The sequence below is a fragment of the Falco punctatus genome (assembly GCF_963210335.1).
Source record: "Falco punctatus genome assembly, chromosome: 7".
Taxonomy (NCBI): Eukaryota; Metazoa; Chordata; class Aves; order Falconiformes; family Falconidae; genus Falco; species Falco punctatus.
This window is the reverse complement of record NC_137587.1, coordinates 27970117-27984240: the sequence shown is the minus strand read 5'-3', so window position 1 is coordinate 27984240 and position 14124 is coordinate 27970117. Positions and strand designations below refer to the sequence as shown.

The 14124-nt window shown below is 51.4% G+C and overlaps 1 protein-coding gene across 2 annotated transcripts in view; it reads right to left on the bottom strand.

Annotated features, from left to right (window-relative positions):
- Window positions 1-11529, bottom strand: part of CD82 (CD82 molecule) — a 41125-nt gene extending 29596 nt beyond the window's left edge. Inside the window, exon 1 of one of the 2 annotated variants that reach the window (XM_080395904.1) lies at window positions 11402-11529. The gene's annotated coding sequence lies outside the window, so the exon portion shown is untranslated. Of the gene's footprint in view, window positions 1-11397 lie in introns of both variants that reach the window. The other variant, XM_080395905.1, reaches the window with a different exon arrangement.
- Window positions 11530-14124: the final 2595 nt, after the last annotated feature.

The window sequence follows — 14124 nt, the reverse complement described above, 5'->3', positions numbered from 1 at the left end:
GCTTAGATTCAGCACACTCATACCGAACATGTTTCTGGGAAGTTACAGCATCTCCTTGAACTGGGAAAATAGTTTTTGTATTCTTTCTGGCTCTTTCCAGGAATTATCAAGGATATAGTAAAGGTACATCTGGAGTAGTTTTACCAAGGGCAGGAAGTTTTCCCCAGCTTAGCAGCTTAATAGCAATTAAACAAATACCCTCTCTCTCCACCTCCCTTCTGCCTGTTGAGCCTTGGGACCGCACCTCTTTTCTCCACAGACAGGTGGATGGGACTGGGCAGAGCCTGGGCACCGGCACCCAGTGTGGGAAAGAAGCCAACTAGGCTTACCCAGCCATTCCCAGCAATAGCAGGCTCTCCAGTAGTTCACTCCGTAACTGAAGCCAAATGCTGCTAGAAGCCAAGTGCTAGAGATAGCCTACCCAAAAGAGCATAGGAGGACAAGCACCACCTCATGCTTCTCAGGCTAAGCCTCTGGAGAAGCTCAGACACCTTGCCAAGCTATCTGGGTGCCCACCAGAGCACTGAAGTCCCCTGCCACTGTGGGACCAGCCCACTGGAGAATAGAAATGTCTACCCAAGACCTCTCCCCTTGGGTCCATCCACATGATCTTACCTGGCAGAAAAGAAGAAAAACAACAACAACCAACCAACTAAAAAACCCACCACAAACCAAACCGAGACCTCCAGTTTGCCATTCCAAATTATTGTGAAGCTTTAGAATTAAGTGAGCTTTCTTGAACAACAGAAAGGACAGGCTATTAGTCTACTTTAACCATATCACATGCTTTGTATCAGATCCTTTGCCACTGGCAAGGCACTGATCTCAAGCAGCAAAGGTTTTAACCCCTTAGCCCCACAGATCAAGCAGGGCTGGAAGACTACTGCAGACCCAGCATGACAGAGAAGTCACAGAAGTTCTACTAGATCAGAAAAGTGCCTCAGCCCACAGGGATGCATCTTTTCGCCTGTTCACAGAAACAGTCCCTTTATTTGTGATCTCAGGAATCTTGGTTTTTGCCAAATACACTATTTGGCAATTGCAGGACCCTCACCATTCACTAGTTGACTGTATGCCTGTGGCTACTGAACCACTCCTGTTCCCCTGCTACTACATTGGCACTGTTAGATGTGATTCTAAAGCAGAAGACCACAGATCAGCAGCTGTAATAATCATCCCTCTTCAACAAGATCTGACCTACCATAACCACGGGCCCCCTACTCTACAATCTGAAGGACCCCATTGCAGGGCTGGCCATACCCAGAGTCAGAAATACAAGATTCCTGCAAGATTCTCACACAAAGTATCACGTGGTCTCTCCCAGACACACATACAGGGGAGGACAGCAAGGAAAGCAACTCAGCAAACCCATTTGCTACAAGTAGACAGGAACAGCTAAGCCAGGGATCTCCAAACTCAACACTTCAGAGCCGTTTGTGCAACAGCGGTGCCGCAGCCACAAAAGGTTACTGCTGGACCCAGTGTCTGCACTCACTGCCCTCTGCCCTAGGAGAAGCTTCACCTCCCATCAGACCATCCCAGGGTCACACAAGATCCCACACCCCACCAGAACCTGATCTGCCTGCCAGCAAAATGGGCATGCTTCACAGACAGTCTCAGGACTTACATTTCACAACATCCTGAGTTTCACGCCATGGTTACCACTACCAGAGGGCATGAATGAAAAGAAAAAAAGCCAGAACTATAAAAAGATTTGGAGGAAGGGACTATCTCAAACAGCCCTTCCTTCCAAAATGATGACTTAGAGAGGGCAGGGGGTCAAGAAAAGCCCTTAAGTACAAGGGAATGACTGAAAACATGTGTGCTCATTCCCTTTACTCAAAAATATCCACCTGCAACCACATTTCCCCCCTCCAGTATCAATGTAACACAGATAGTTTCACATTTTTAACTGGCAGCACCTGGCCACAACAGCCAAACCCCTCACTGGTCTGATCACTCTAAGGACGCAGCTCAGAAGCAGTTTCATGCTTTACCCTGGAGAGCTGGTGCCATCAGGGGCTGCTGTACAGTCTGACTGCAGCAGCATCGTCTAGCGCCTTTTCCTTCCACCTTTGCAGAGCAGTCTCCTCACTCCAAGCTCTTCCTACAGGAGGAAGAAAGTGGAAACGAAAGCTACATTATACAGCAGTAAAGGGCAGCACTGTGAGGAGCAATAATAACAGCACAAGCTGTTACAGAAGCTGCAGTGAAGCCACTTTGTTCCCAGCCTAAGCATTCCAGGAAGTGAAATGCCACAATAAGAAATCTCAGCAAAGCTGGAAAATAAAGGGGAGCTCTGGAAAACACTTAGCCAACTGGAAGACATGCTCAAAATCTTTTGGTTTCCCTTCTATGAAGATGGTCCTGGAGGCCAAGGCAGACCACAATTCACACAGGTGTTTTGCTAGCCACATTACCAGTCAGGTAATCCCAGCATACTTAATTGGAGCAATGAGAGAACATTACTCAATTACAGACCTGCCACCTGCAGTTAAGATCAACTCTCCACCAAACACCATCCAAAAAAAGGAAAATAATTAATCCATCCTTCCAAGCACTACATGTGTAGGTTATGGACAGGGCTGCTTCAAGCCAAGTGGAACAGACATATGGGATAAGTTCCCCAAGAGTTTGGCAGTTAAAATAGACAGCAAGACTTTGAAAAGCTAGGTCTGTTTTGGGAAAAGGAGGAGCCTCCTTGGAGTCTGCAAACCTACACAGTGGTTTCCAGAGTGGTCTGGAAAATGGGTTCAGCTGAACCTGAACCAAGAGACACTGGGTGGCCTTTCTACTTTCTTGAAAAGGTCTCCTTTTCTAAATTTAGAGCACAAATTTTCAGGAGACTATTTGACAGAGCAATGCTAGAAGAATGAGATTGGGGGAAAAAAAAAAAAAAGTAATTCAGAGGTATTTACTTTAAAAAGAATGAAATTTTATTCAGAATAACTGATTTACAAATATCAGAAAACCCTTAACGCAGAGACAAATGCTCCCATTTTGGGGGGGTGAGGAAAGTGAGGCTGTTTCATCCTTAATCAGTAAATCATAACTGAGGCTATGCTTACTTTTTAATAGGGTTGCAGACACTTATTTTTTCTTACTTGCCTCTGTCCCACCAGGTTGTGCTCTTTCCCCCACAGCCTGCTTCCCAGGGACCGTTTCTACTTAACATCAGTTCCACAATTTTCAATCAAGCCAAACTTGCTAATGACATCAAATTACAGCAAGGGGTCTCATGCATGCTACCTGGGCAGGTTACAGCTGTGACACGAGGATCCCTCTGCCCCCAGGATACACACCCACCCCTTGATAGCACAGCAGCTTGAAATCCAGCCCAGCAGAGCCCCATTACCTGCTCTTCCTCTGACAGGAGGGTGCCAGCAGGAAAACCACCCACCACAGGGTGCTGGGACTCTCCACTGAGACCCTGGGCACAGGAGTAACCATGAGACAGCACCGCAGTAACACAGCCACTGACCTGGCCTCAGCTCACAGGCCACGGCACAGGCTCTTCCTCCTGACAGCAAACACCCTGCAGCAAAGGCTGTCTCTATTCCATGCAAACAGGGACCAACTGTTTAGGTTCCCATGGGACAACACCGGGTGCGTGGCCATTTATTTGTATACATGCTAGTAGGTCTTGCTCATAGCTGACAGCTGTGCTAGGAAGAGGTTTCCCATCTGCCTGAAGCTACGCAAAGCAGGAACTTACTGATTTAACACAGGATCAAGTCTAAACTACTGCCATGAGAGCCTGTGAAGCTGCAATATGATGGATTGGGAATGAATGCAGAAACAACCAAGCTTTGTAACCACCAGCAGGACTGCAGCATCACATCAAAGGAGCTGTTGAGGTCTTGGACTCTGGCATTAAAGCAGTTTGGTGTTCCTTGAAATAGCCCTCCCTTGAAAAAGCCTCTTCTGCTGAGGCAGCAACCAGTTTGATGCTGAAGCTGTATTGCCAAAAGCTGCAACAGCATTTTGGTCACCTCAGTTTCGTTCAGGAAGCTGCCAGTCACACCACCTCCCCCAGGGAGCAGGGGCGAGAGGAAACTCTGACCTGTTGGGTCCCATCACATCAGGCAAGATAGACGACCACGGGCATCACCTCCCACCCCTCAGGAGCAAACACAACTGCCCCACTTCAGCTGCACTCAGACAAGGTGCTACCACTCCCAGAGGATCGGGTGGGAGGGATCTGCCGAGCTCTGTACACAGGGAGCAGCCAACTCTTGCCGAAAGTCCCCCAGAGGGGCTGGGACTCACTTGCAAGGCTGACCTGCCCCACAGGGCTTCACTCCCCCTCACCACCAGCCACCAGGGACCTCTGTTGTACCCACAGCCTTCCCCCTGCTGCTCCTGCACAGCATCCCCAGGGAGGTGCAGCAGACTCCTTCGGAGCAGGAAAAGGGCTGTCCCTTCACCCTATTTCACATGGCTCACCAGGGCTTCACCACACAGCTGTGGTCAAGCAGCTGCCAAGCAGAAGTCTTCTCTAATTAAAAGAGCTTCCTTCAGGAAGAGGCAGATTTACTGCACAACTCAGAGGGCTCTTTAGTTATTCCATGTGCAGTGTCTCTGCAAACCTGCATAAGAAAGGGACCTGAATGCAAAGAGCAGCCCAGAAGCTTCTTAGACTGTTGGGAAAGTACATCCAGGCAGGTTCACCCCCTCCCCGCCCCACAAGAGACTTCAGAGATGAGCATAATTAGAAATGCTGCCTGCGTTTTAAGGCCCAGTTTCTTCAAGCAACCAGCATAAATGCTGGAAAATAGTTCCTGTCACTGCTTGGTCTGTGCAAAATTCAAGGCAACAGCAGCGGGGAAACAGCCATGCTAACCTAAGGTCAGCAGCCTCCTCAGCCCGAGTCCAGCACAGTATTCTGGATCCATCTTCTGTATGAACAGGGAGCCTAGCTCCACGTTTACAAGACATGGAAAAACCGGAGCAAGGGGACAGGAGACAGAGTTAACTTAGTAAAGCACACTGGGAAGTTGAGGACTTTCCAGCAGCCACTCCAGACTGACTCAGCAGCAGCAGCTCCGGTCCTCACCGACACACACAGCAGACACATGACCAGATCCACAGCTGTCAAGAGGGTGCTTTGATTGCGCCACACCACCAGCATGAAACAATGTAGAATTATAACTGCAATACTAGAGATGGTGTCCTAGCCACACCAGCCAGAATAGAATCCTTTTACATGAAGAGAACTCTACAAATCATTTGATTACAAGCAGAAAGGAGAGAAGCTGTCTGCATGGTGCCTTCCAAAAGCAGGCATGTTAGCTCTGGGGACCAAAGTCCAAAAAAATCCCACTTGATACTGACACCACTGCATACAGAACCTCTCTTCAACTTCTGTCCACATGTATTACAAGTAATGTTCAGTAAACCATTTGCAGGATCGAGGAGAAATCTGAAAGAAACCAAGTAGGGAGGGAGGAAGACATTCTCCACACAGATACTTTTGCCTCTAAGACTAGAGCACCTAGTCACTGAAATGCCATGAAAAGGTACAGACACTTCCCTGAAAAGGTCTAACTAGAGCACAAGCCATTTTGTGCAATAATAGAGCTCCTCTATTTAATTTAGACTTCACAATTGCTTCCCAACAAAACTGCTAATCATCTATCACAGAAGACATGCCAGCACCAGGTGTTTAGGATTTGCATATTCTTACATTATGGGATGATGGCAGCAGCCCTTGCAGTCCTAGTCAGTGCCAAGATATTACTTCCACACCTGCCTCGTGTGCTGCTCCTGAAGCCCCGCACAGGCTGTAATTCCACAGCACCCGGATACAGAAAACATCTAGAGGCAACTCACTCAAACCTGTATCAGCCGAGTACACCAACCCAAGCAAAATCAGGGTCCTGCAGTGGGCTGCTTTTAAAACTAAATGGACAGTTTGCCGCATGAAGCCTCTCCTGTAGAAGCAGGAGCTCAGGGCACTGAGGTCTCATGTTGTCCCTCAACCCCATCCTATTGAGGGCACTGAAATCTCACGGATCACAGAGGCAGTGGCCAAAGGAAGGTGCTGGTGGAGGACACTGCCACATCCAGTGACAATAAACCATTCTCTAGGGCAGCTCTGGGAAACAGCCTCCTTCGTTCCCAACAGGTAAAACTACCTTACAGCAAGTTTGGCCCCTCTGCACAAATCCCTGCAAGCTAGTTCGTCTCCTTCCCCTTTCCCAAACTGCCTCCATGGCAATGGATGCAGAGCACCAGCAGAAGGGACCAAAGGCAGTCCAGAGTCCAGCTGTGAGAAGGTCAGCTCATCTCAAGGTGCATGGCTGCAGTTCTGACAGCTCAGCCCTTCCTTCGCTTGTGTACAAGACCTCTCTCTAACTGAAGCAGATTTATTTTTGCCTACAAGGGGGATTCTCCATTATATAACTTCAAATCTCTGGGCTACTAGATATCTGAACATACATTGCTCATCCCAGGTCAGCATTTCTCCAGTACACATGGCCACAGGATTATCATCATACCGGAAGAGATCAGTGATCTGCTTACAGCTCAGCAACAATACTGCAGTAAAGGGTAAAGCACCCTCACGATACATCTGTCTGCTCAAGGCTGTGCTGCAGAGAAACTAAAGCAGCAGCCCAGCAGCATCCTTAACAAATGCCACCAGCCCTTTGCCCACGTGCAAGGCTCCTGGTGGCACAGGAGAGCTGCCCTTCCCAGCTCCTTAAAGACAGACGGGCCACTTACCTCAGCAGCAAGTTTCAGCAATTAGCTATATGCACCGCACTTTGTTTTGACTTGCTTTTAAATGGTGATGTCCCAGTTCTGAAGCTCCATCAAGGACATAAAAGAACTAGAGCAGCCAGCCCATGCACGTGCCTCTTCCCACAGGAGAAAACCTGCCTTCCGCTTAGTCTCCCTCCCTTTCTCCCTTGTATTTACTCTGGATGAGCCCCGAACCACCCAGCTTCCCTGGCCCTGCTGTGTCTAAGGGGACACACACTTGGGTACTGAGCCAGCAGACCCCAATTCCTCTCCCCATGCTAACAGGCATTCCCTTTTTCTGCTGCCATCTACCAGGCAGTCCCTTTCGCAGGGCTGCCCACAGTAACACCTCATCTTTCTTCCAGAAAATTAGCTCGCTCTGAATCTGTCAGCACATGCAGGCAATGATATAGGCAATCTCCAGCATGCAGTTCCTCCTGCTTCACTTATCACCCCATCTAGCTTCAAGTCAGCCATTAACTGCTTCAGTGTTTCCAAGCCCTGATAGCCCAGACAGCTTTCAGCAAACAGGCTCTGCCACAGATGACCAACCATCAAGAAACTGCTAGCACTGGCTGTGGCTCCCGTATTATTCCTTTTACCACGCCAAGAAAGTCTGTAATGTTTAGCCTTTCCTCCACTTCATTCCCTCTTTAAGAACACAGACAAGCCAGGAAGAGACGGAGGTGGTTAGGTAACGATTGCAGCTCATTACGTGGCTCCTAAAAGGAAGGTGGCTCACACGGCCATCCCTTCACACATGTGTCATTAATTATTTGCCTGTAGAAAGCTCTGATTACACATTCCTCCAACAGAAGCATCAGTACAAGAGCACAGTTTATTTCTTAGCCCTTCAAAGCTGACAGCTGTGGGGTGGGGGGCAAGGCTACTGGGCCCAGCTCATCCTTTGCTGTACAGAAGGACTCCAGATCCCAGGATGTCATGATCCATTCCACAAACGATGGCAGGGAAGAAAGGAATGCAGGCGTGGTGCTCCTGTCTTAGAGGTGAAGCTATGACACTCCATAGTGAGGGCCTGAGTTCCTAGCAATAAGAAGTTAGTTTTGATGCACATGAGGCTTTTTTAGAGAGGAAACTGAGGAATAAGCACAAGAACTGGGAGTGTGTCCAGAGAAGGGCAATGAAGCTGGTGAAGGGTCTAGAGAACAAGTCTGATGAGTAGCAGCTGAGGGAACTGGGGTCATTTAGTGTAGAGGAGACTCAGATGGGTCCTTTTTGCTCTCTACAGCTCCCTGACAGGAGGCTGTAGGCAGCGGGGGTAGGTCTTTTCTCCCAAGTGACAACCAACAGGACAAGAACAAACAGCCTCAAGTTGTGCCAAGGGAAGTTCAGATTGGATATTAGGAAAAGTTTCTTCACTGAAAGGGTGGTCAAGCATTGGAACAGGCTGCCCAGGGATGTGGCAGAATCACTGTCCCTGGAGGTATTAAAAAAAACACCCATGTAGGTGCTTAGGGACAGGGTTTAGTGATGGACTTGGCAATCCTGGGTTAACGGTTGGACTTGATGATCTTGAAGGTCTTGTCCAACCTAAATGATTCTATGATAACTGAAGTGCTGATCATCCCTTGTTGCACAGACCCACTGGAAATATTGTCACCTCCTCCAGCATTTTAAGCCACTCAACTGTAGCCTGAGCCCTGCTAGACCCACAGCAGCACCTCCCACTCATCAGCGAGCAGAAACAGAAAGGAGACCAGGAAGAAAGTGGCTGCCACACCACAGGCACCATGGAAGTAGAGCGATAACTACCACTTTGGATAGCACAGGGCATGGTCCCCCTCCCAGCATCACCCTGGCTTTCCAGCAACAGATCCTATGCAACCAGTGCCCAAGGTCCTTGTGGCAGCACCTTTTGCCTCGGCTGTACACTTCCAACTGTAACAGTGCCAGCGGCCATCAAGAACCACAGCCATGGTTTGAGCTGGAAAGTTTCGCAGGGCCTGTGATTACCAGAGGTCTGCAAAACTCCCACCTGCACCTCTCAAATTTAAACATCTACTGGATGAATGCCTGCAGTCCTGGATGGTCCCCTGCTGCCTCACAGCTGTGACGCAAGGACCCAGAGGTACAGAAGAGGGATAAAACCCTTCCTGAGCTACAGTCTGATGAGGAATTTCATACAACCCACAGCCTTCACTTCATGGAGTTTGAAACAGAGTGGCTTGCGTAGCAGGGGCAGGAAACTTCCACAGAGCTATGGGAAGGCCTTGTTAGAGCATCTCCTGCACCCACTTACAGTTGTAGGTCACACTACACCTGCCTGTCGCCAAGAACTAAAATAGAGACAGTAGCAAGAACGAAGAGAGTCCAGATGAGCCACATCATTAAAGCCATTCAATCCTCTTAAGGGAGGAGCTTCCACACAGCAGGACAGAGATTGCCCACAGGGACAGCTTTCTCCAGGCACCGAGCTTGAGTCTTACTCTATTTCTGCTGCACACAGGTAAGAAACTGAGTGAATGCTGCAAGACTTCATCCAGCCACTGCTGCTACTCAGCACAGGGACAAGGATGCCATCCCAGCAGTCCCCAGGGCCCCTGGCAAAGGCAGAGAAGCTAAGGCCAAGAGGGGTTCAGGCCCTGAGAGGCTCCACCAAGTGAAGCTATTTTAGAAGCAAGACCCTTCTATGAAAGGGGTGTTAAATGAAAGGACGTTAGGAGTAAGGGGAGGCTATTCACCTCCCTGAGCCACTCCAGATCCATACGCAGGCTTGCAGTGCAGTTGGCAAAGGTCCTTTTCACCCATGTGGCAGCCCAACATGAGCAAGCACCCACGGACATTTTTTTTTTTTAAATAAGCACAACTGTAAGTGTGGGAGTTTTTGATCCAGCCAAAGGACCAGAAACAAACATAAGTGTTAGAAACTACCCCACTTTGGCAGCCACAAAGAGGTCCTATGATGGGACACTGGCAGGACTGCTGCCACCAGTGCAGTGACACAACAACAGGTCAGCAACCACACCACCAGTGCCCTTCTCCCCACTTAGTGCTCAAGAAGTATTTAGTAAGATCTGAGTAATTTGTCATTTTTACAGCTCATCACACACTTATCTTGACATCAGCATACAGCAGCACACTGTGGAGACTGCTCCTTTCATTAGACACCTCCCTCCAGATTTTCTGAGCAGTGTTTCTACACTTTGAACCTTGTGGTCCACCAAAAGGATCCTAGCCCACACACTTCTGCTCAATGTTTCTCATGCAGCAAGCAAGCTTCACAGCAGCAGGCTCACACCTTGGGCTTTGATGAAATTCTTCTCAAGCCCAAGGTGCCTGAGAAAGTTTAAAAAAAAAAAAAAAAAAAGCCTTATGTGGAGAGGAAGTATCACTGATGGCAGATTTCCAGACAGCACTCTCCAGATGTACGCCCTTGCTTGCACAGAGGCACACGGGTGTTTTCAGAAGCTACACATCAAGAGGCCTCACTAGTGCTGGGGTGCATCCTATCCCCGCAAATCCCTACCAGCAGCAGCAGCACAAACATCGCCAAGAGCTGCTCTTCTCCCCAGCCGCCACCTCCAAGAGTACTGCAGCAGGACACTGTCCCTCCCTTGCACAACCAGTAAAGTTTCAAGCTCTCATCTCATGCACGAGATGGAAATGCTAGAGCTGCTCCAAGACACAGGAGCACTTAATCCTGAACTAGCTTTACAGTTTACTGAAGCCAGCATTTGGATTCCAGAACAGTTGTGTTTCTCCCGTCATGTGTTTGGGGTTTTTTTTGGGGGGGTTGTTGTTGTTGTTTTTGTTTGGGGTTTTTTTTTGTACTGAGCGCTCCATTTTACGGTAAAGCATAGACAGCAGCCCTTTAATGCTCTGGGGTAGAAACGGCATGCCTGGGTTGTAACAAGCCACTATCCCGGTATGGACAGACACATCAACAGTCACACTGCAAGGCAATTCGCAGCCAACACCTCCCCAGCTGTTGCAACTCAAGCGCTACCGAACTCCTCACTGAGATTTTACAGGGCAGGGTGGGGGGAGGCACAGCAGGCTGGGCCAGTACCAGATTTACATAATGCTATTAGGGGTAAGATTGCTACGGAGGCATCTAATCTGCGTCTCAGAAATCCATCACGACAGAGTCCCACTGGGGAGCGCCGCAAGGCCCAGCCCCACGGGCGGCAGCCGAGGCAGGCTCAGGCTGCCGACACCGCTGCACCGCGGGCACCCGCCGCCAGCTCCGCCGCACCTGGCGATGCCCACCCCGGCCCCGCACCAGCCACGCAGGAGGCTCAGACCCACCCGGCCGCTTCAGCCTGCGCGGACACACACGCGTGAGCCGCGGGCAACCGGGCCCGGCCCCCGAGGGGCTCCCCGCGGCCCTCGCACAACCACCCGCCGGCAGCGGCGCGGGGGCTCCCCGGGCAGCCGGAGCGCTGCCTGCCCGCTCCCCCCGGCACGGCACGGCACGGCGCTCCTCGCGGCGGGGGCTCCCGCCCCGCCGGGCCCGGGGAAGGTGCTCCCCGGCCGCCAGCGCCCGCAGAAACCCCCGGGAAGTTCCCGCCGGGCCCGGCCCCCTGCCTCGCACGGCCGCGACCCCCGGGCCGCCGGGACCGAGGCCGCCGGGCCCAGCAGAGGGATCCGCGTCCCTCGCCTCCACGGCGAGGGCGGCCGCGGCACACCTACCTACCTGCGGGGCTCAGCCCGGCGCTGCGCTCCCTGCCCGCGCCGATGTAGCCCTGGCTCTGCTCCCGGCCCCGGGGGCGGAGCCGGCGGCTGCGCTGAGCCGGCCCCGGGGCGGGCCGCTGCCCCCCGCCCCAGCCCGGCCCCCGCGGGGGAGGCGGCGGCGCCTCGCTCGGCCGGGCCCGGGGCCGGCTGCCTGCCTGCGGGGCGGCGCGGGGCCCCGCACGGCGCCTGGCGGCTGCCCGCTGCCCTGCTGCCAGCCCCTCGCTCGGCCCGACGTCCCGTTTATGCTCGTTTCTCGAACCAAGTAACGCGTTCCGCCAGAGCTCGGCGCCCGTCGGCCCCTCTCACCTGTCAGGCCTCGGCCGCCGCCTCATGCCGTCCAGCCGCGGCGGCTTCGCCTTCCTCGGCTCTCGCGGTCCCGGGCGCTGCCCCGCGGGCGGTAGCCCCGGCTTGCTGTGCTGTGCCCCCACCGCCTGCGCCACGCTGTCCCTCACGGCCCGGCGCTGCCCACCCGCACGTCTAAGGCCGCTCGCGGCTTGTCTGCTCCTGCAAGATGCGCGCCGTGGCTCTCCGCCAAGCGACAGCCAGCCTGATAACCCGCTCAAAGATTTTTTTCCCAACACGCAGTTTTGCTGCCCTAGTGAACATCGGCGCGGCTGCTGCATTGTTCCCCACCCAAACCCCGTTAAGCTCTTGTTTGCCCCAGTGACCGCAGCAACGTGACGGCAGCGAGGTGCTCGAAGGCTGCGGCTGCCGTTCACTCTGCTGACGGGGGTCATTGCATTGTTCCCGCGGGCTTCCCCGCTCTGTTCAGCGTACCCGCTGCGCGCTGCCAGTGCCGGCGCTTTGTTCTTGGCATGTGGCACAACCAGCCCGGTGGGATCCTGCCTCTTCTCTCCTGGCAGGACAGAAATAAAAATGACAGCCATAAGGCAATCTAATAGTAACAATAATGCAATCCTCTTCAAATCCTCAAATCAAAGCCACTAAAACCAAACCAGACAGGGCAATTCTAGAATGAGCGAAGCTCAGAAGGTCCCTCACCCTTCTGAGGCGCAGCATTCCTCACTCTCATGGTTTCTGCTGTCCTGGCAGGAGGAGGAACAGCAAGCTTTGCAGCTCAAGGCCCCAGTCCTTGGTCCTGGGAGCAGCAAAACCCAGTTTGGCCTTTGTACTGAGACAGGTGTGCAACGGCCACCTTACTCTGTCTTTACAAGATGCCTCTCCATCATCTTTCTGTGCCTGCGGGGTGATTCCTCACTATGCACCAGACTTTGAATAAAAGAATTTTAAAGGTCCTCTTCTGTGCTATGCTTTATTCATTGCATTCACCTGAGTTTAATTCTTGCATTTAGAACCTCATCCACTCCGAACCTCTCCCTGCAGCTCCCATTCTCTTCCTCTGGTACCAGGACTAAATACACCCCTCTCCCTTCAGCAGCCTTCCCACTAGCCTGTATACCACCCTGCAGACATCTTACATTGGTGGCAGGATGAGCATACGATCATGTAATAGGCAAACACGGGCCAGCCACCTAACAGGTCCTCCTTCATGCATCTTGGATAGTGTGGGACAGGAGGGGGCTGGCTGCCCAAGGAGAGCAAGTGCCACTCACTGAGCACCACAGCCATTGCGTGCAGCACCCTGGGCTGCCTGTCCTCCTCCATGCCACCAGCACGGAAATGCAGGCTCCTCAGCTGCAGCTGGCGTGTGGGCTGGGCCAGGGAGAGGAGGGTGAAGTGCAGGTGCTGAAGTGGAGCTGGGACGGTAAGGTGGAAGTGAGATGAGTCACTGCACAGGGGCTTTTGTAGGTGTGGTCTTGCCACCCCTATTTCTGCAGCTGACCACAGCAATAGCAGGTTATCTATAGCCTGCAGACTGTCTAATAAACCTAACTTTGCTCAGGCTCTGCTCTCTTACCAAAAGAGTTGAAAGACCAGTAGTCAGTGTCTAAGACAAGGACAAATTCTGCATCAGAATTATTTGGGTCAGTATCTGAAAACTTATTTACAACTGGCCTTGGGGACTACATGTCTCTCTGGAAATCAGTAGCACTCCAGCATTTCTTTTCAAGCAGAATTAGTCTTCAGTAAAAACACCCGTATTCTCAAACAGAAAATTGAAAGTATTTTTTCTTTCCCCTTTCTCTCTCTGTAATAGGCTTTGACCTTTATTTAAACATCTGCTTAGGCTTATGGCTGTACCCTGTAAGCCAGAACGCTTACCTGTAAAGATGCAAGGTAGATGTAAAGAAGCTGTAAGGCAGGTGAAGTAGTGTCTGCCTCTTCTGTTCAGTCTTCCTCATCTGTGCACCAACCGAGTATCCAAGCCTACAGGTCCTGAACAAGTAGCTTGTTTCTGGTTCTTACAAAAAGCGTCCTACTTTGAGGAAGGAAGCCTGGGCTCAAAAAATATTCCCCCTGAGGATTAGTGCAAAGGCTGTTTCTTAAAGAAAATGGGTTTAAAATAAAAAGTGATTACAAGGTGCAGTGCAAATGGATTGTGAATGTGCCAGCAGCTCTGGTGCCTGAATGAATTTGTGTCAATGGCTTGGAGAATGGGATACACGTTAGCAAGGGCAGTGTGGAGGTATATATGCATCAGTGATTGGGCGTATAACTGGTTATGCTTCAGTGCTACTCAGATACGAATCAGTGAGTCTGTAGAAAAGCATTAAGTCTATACCATTGCATTTGCTGAGAACAGGGGACAGGTTTTAAAAGAGA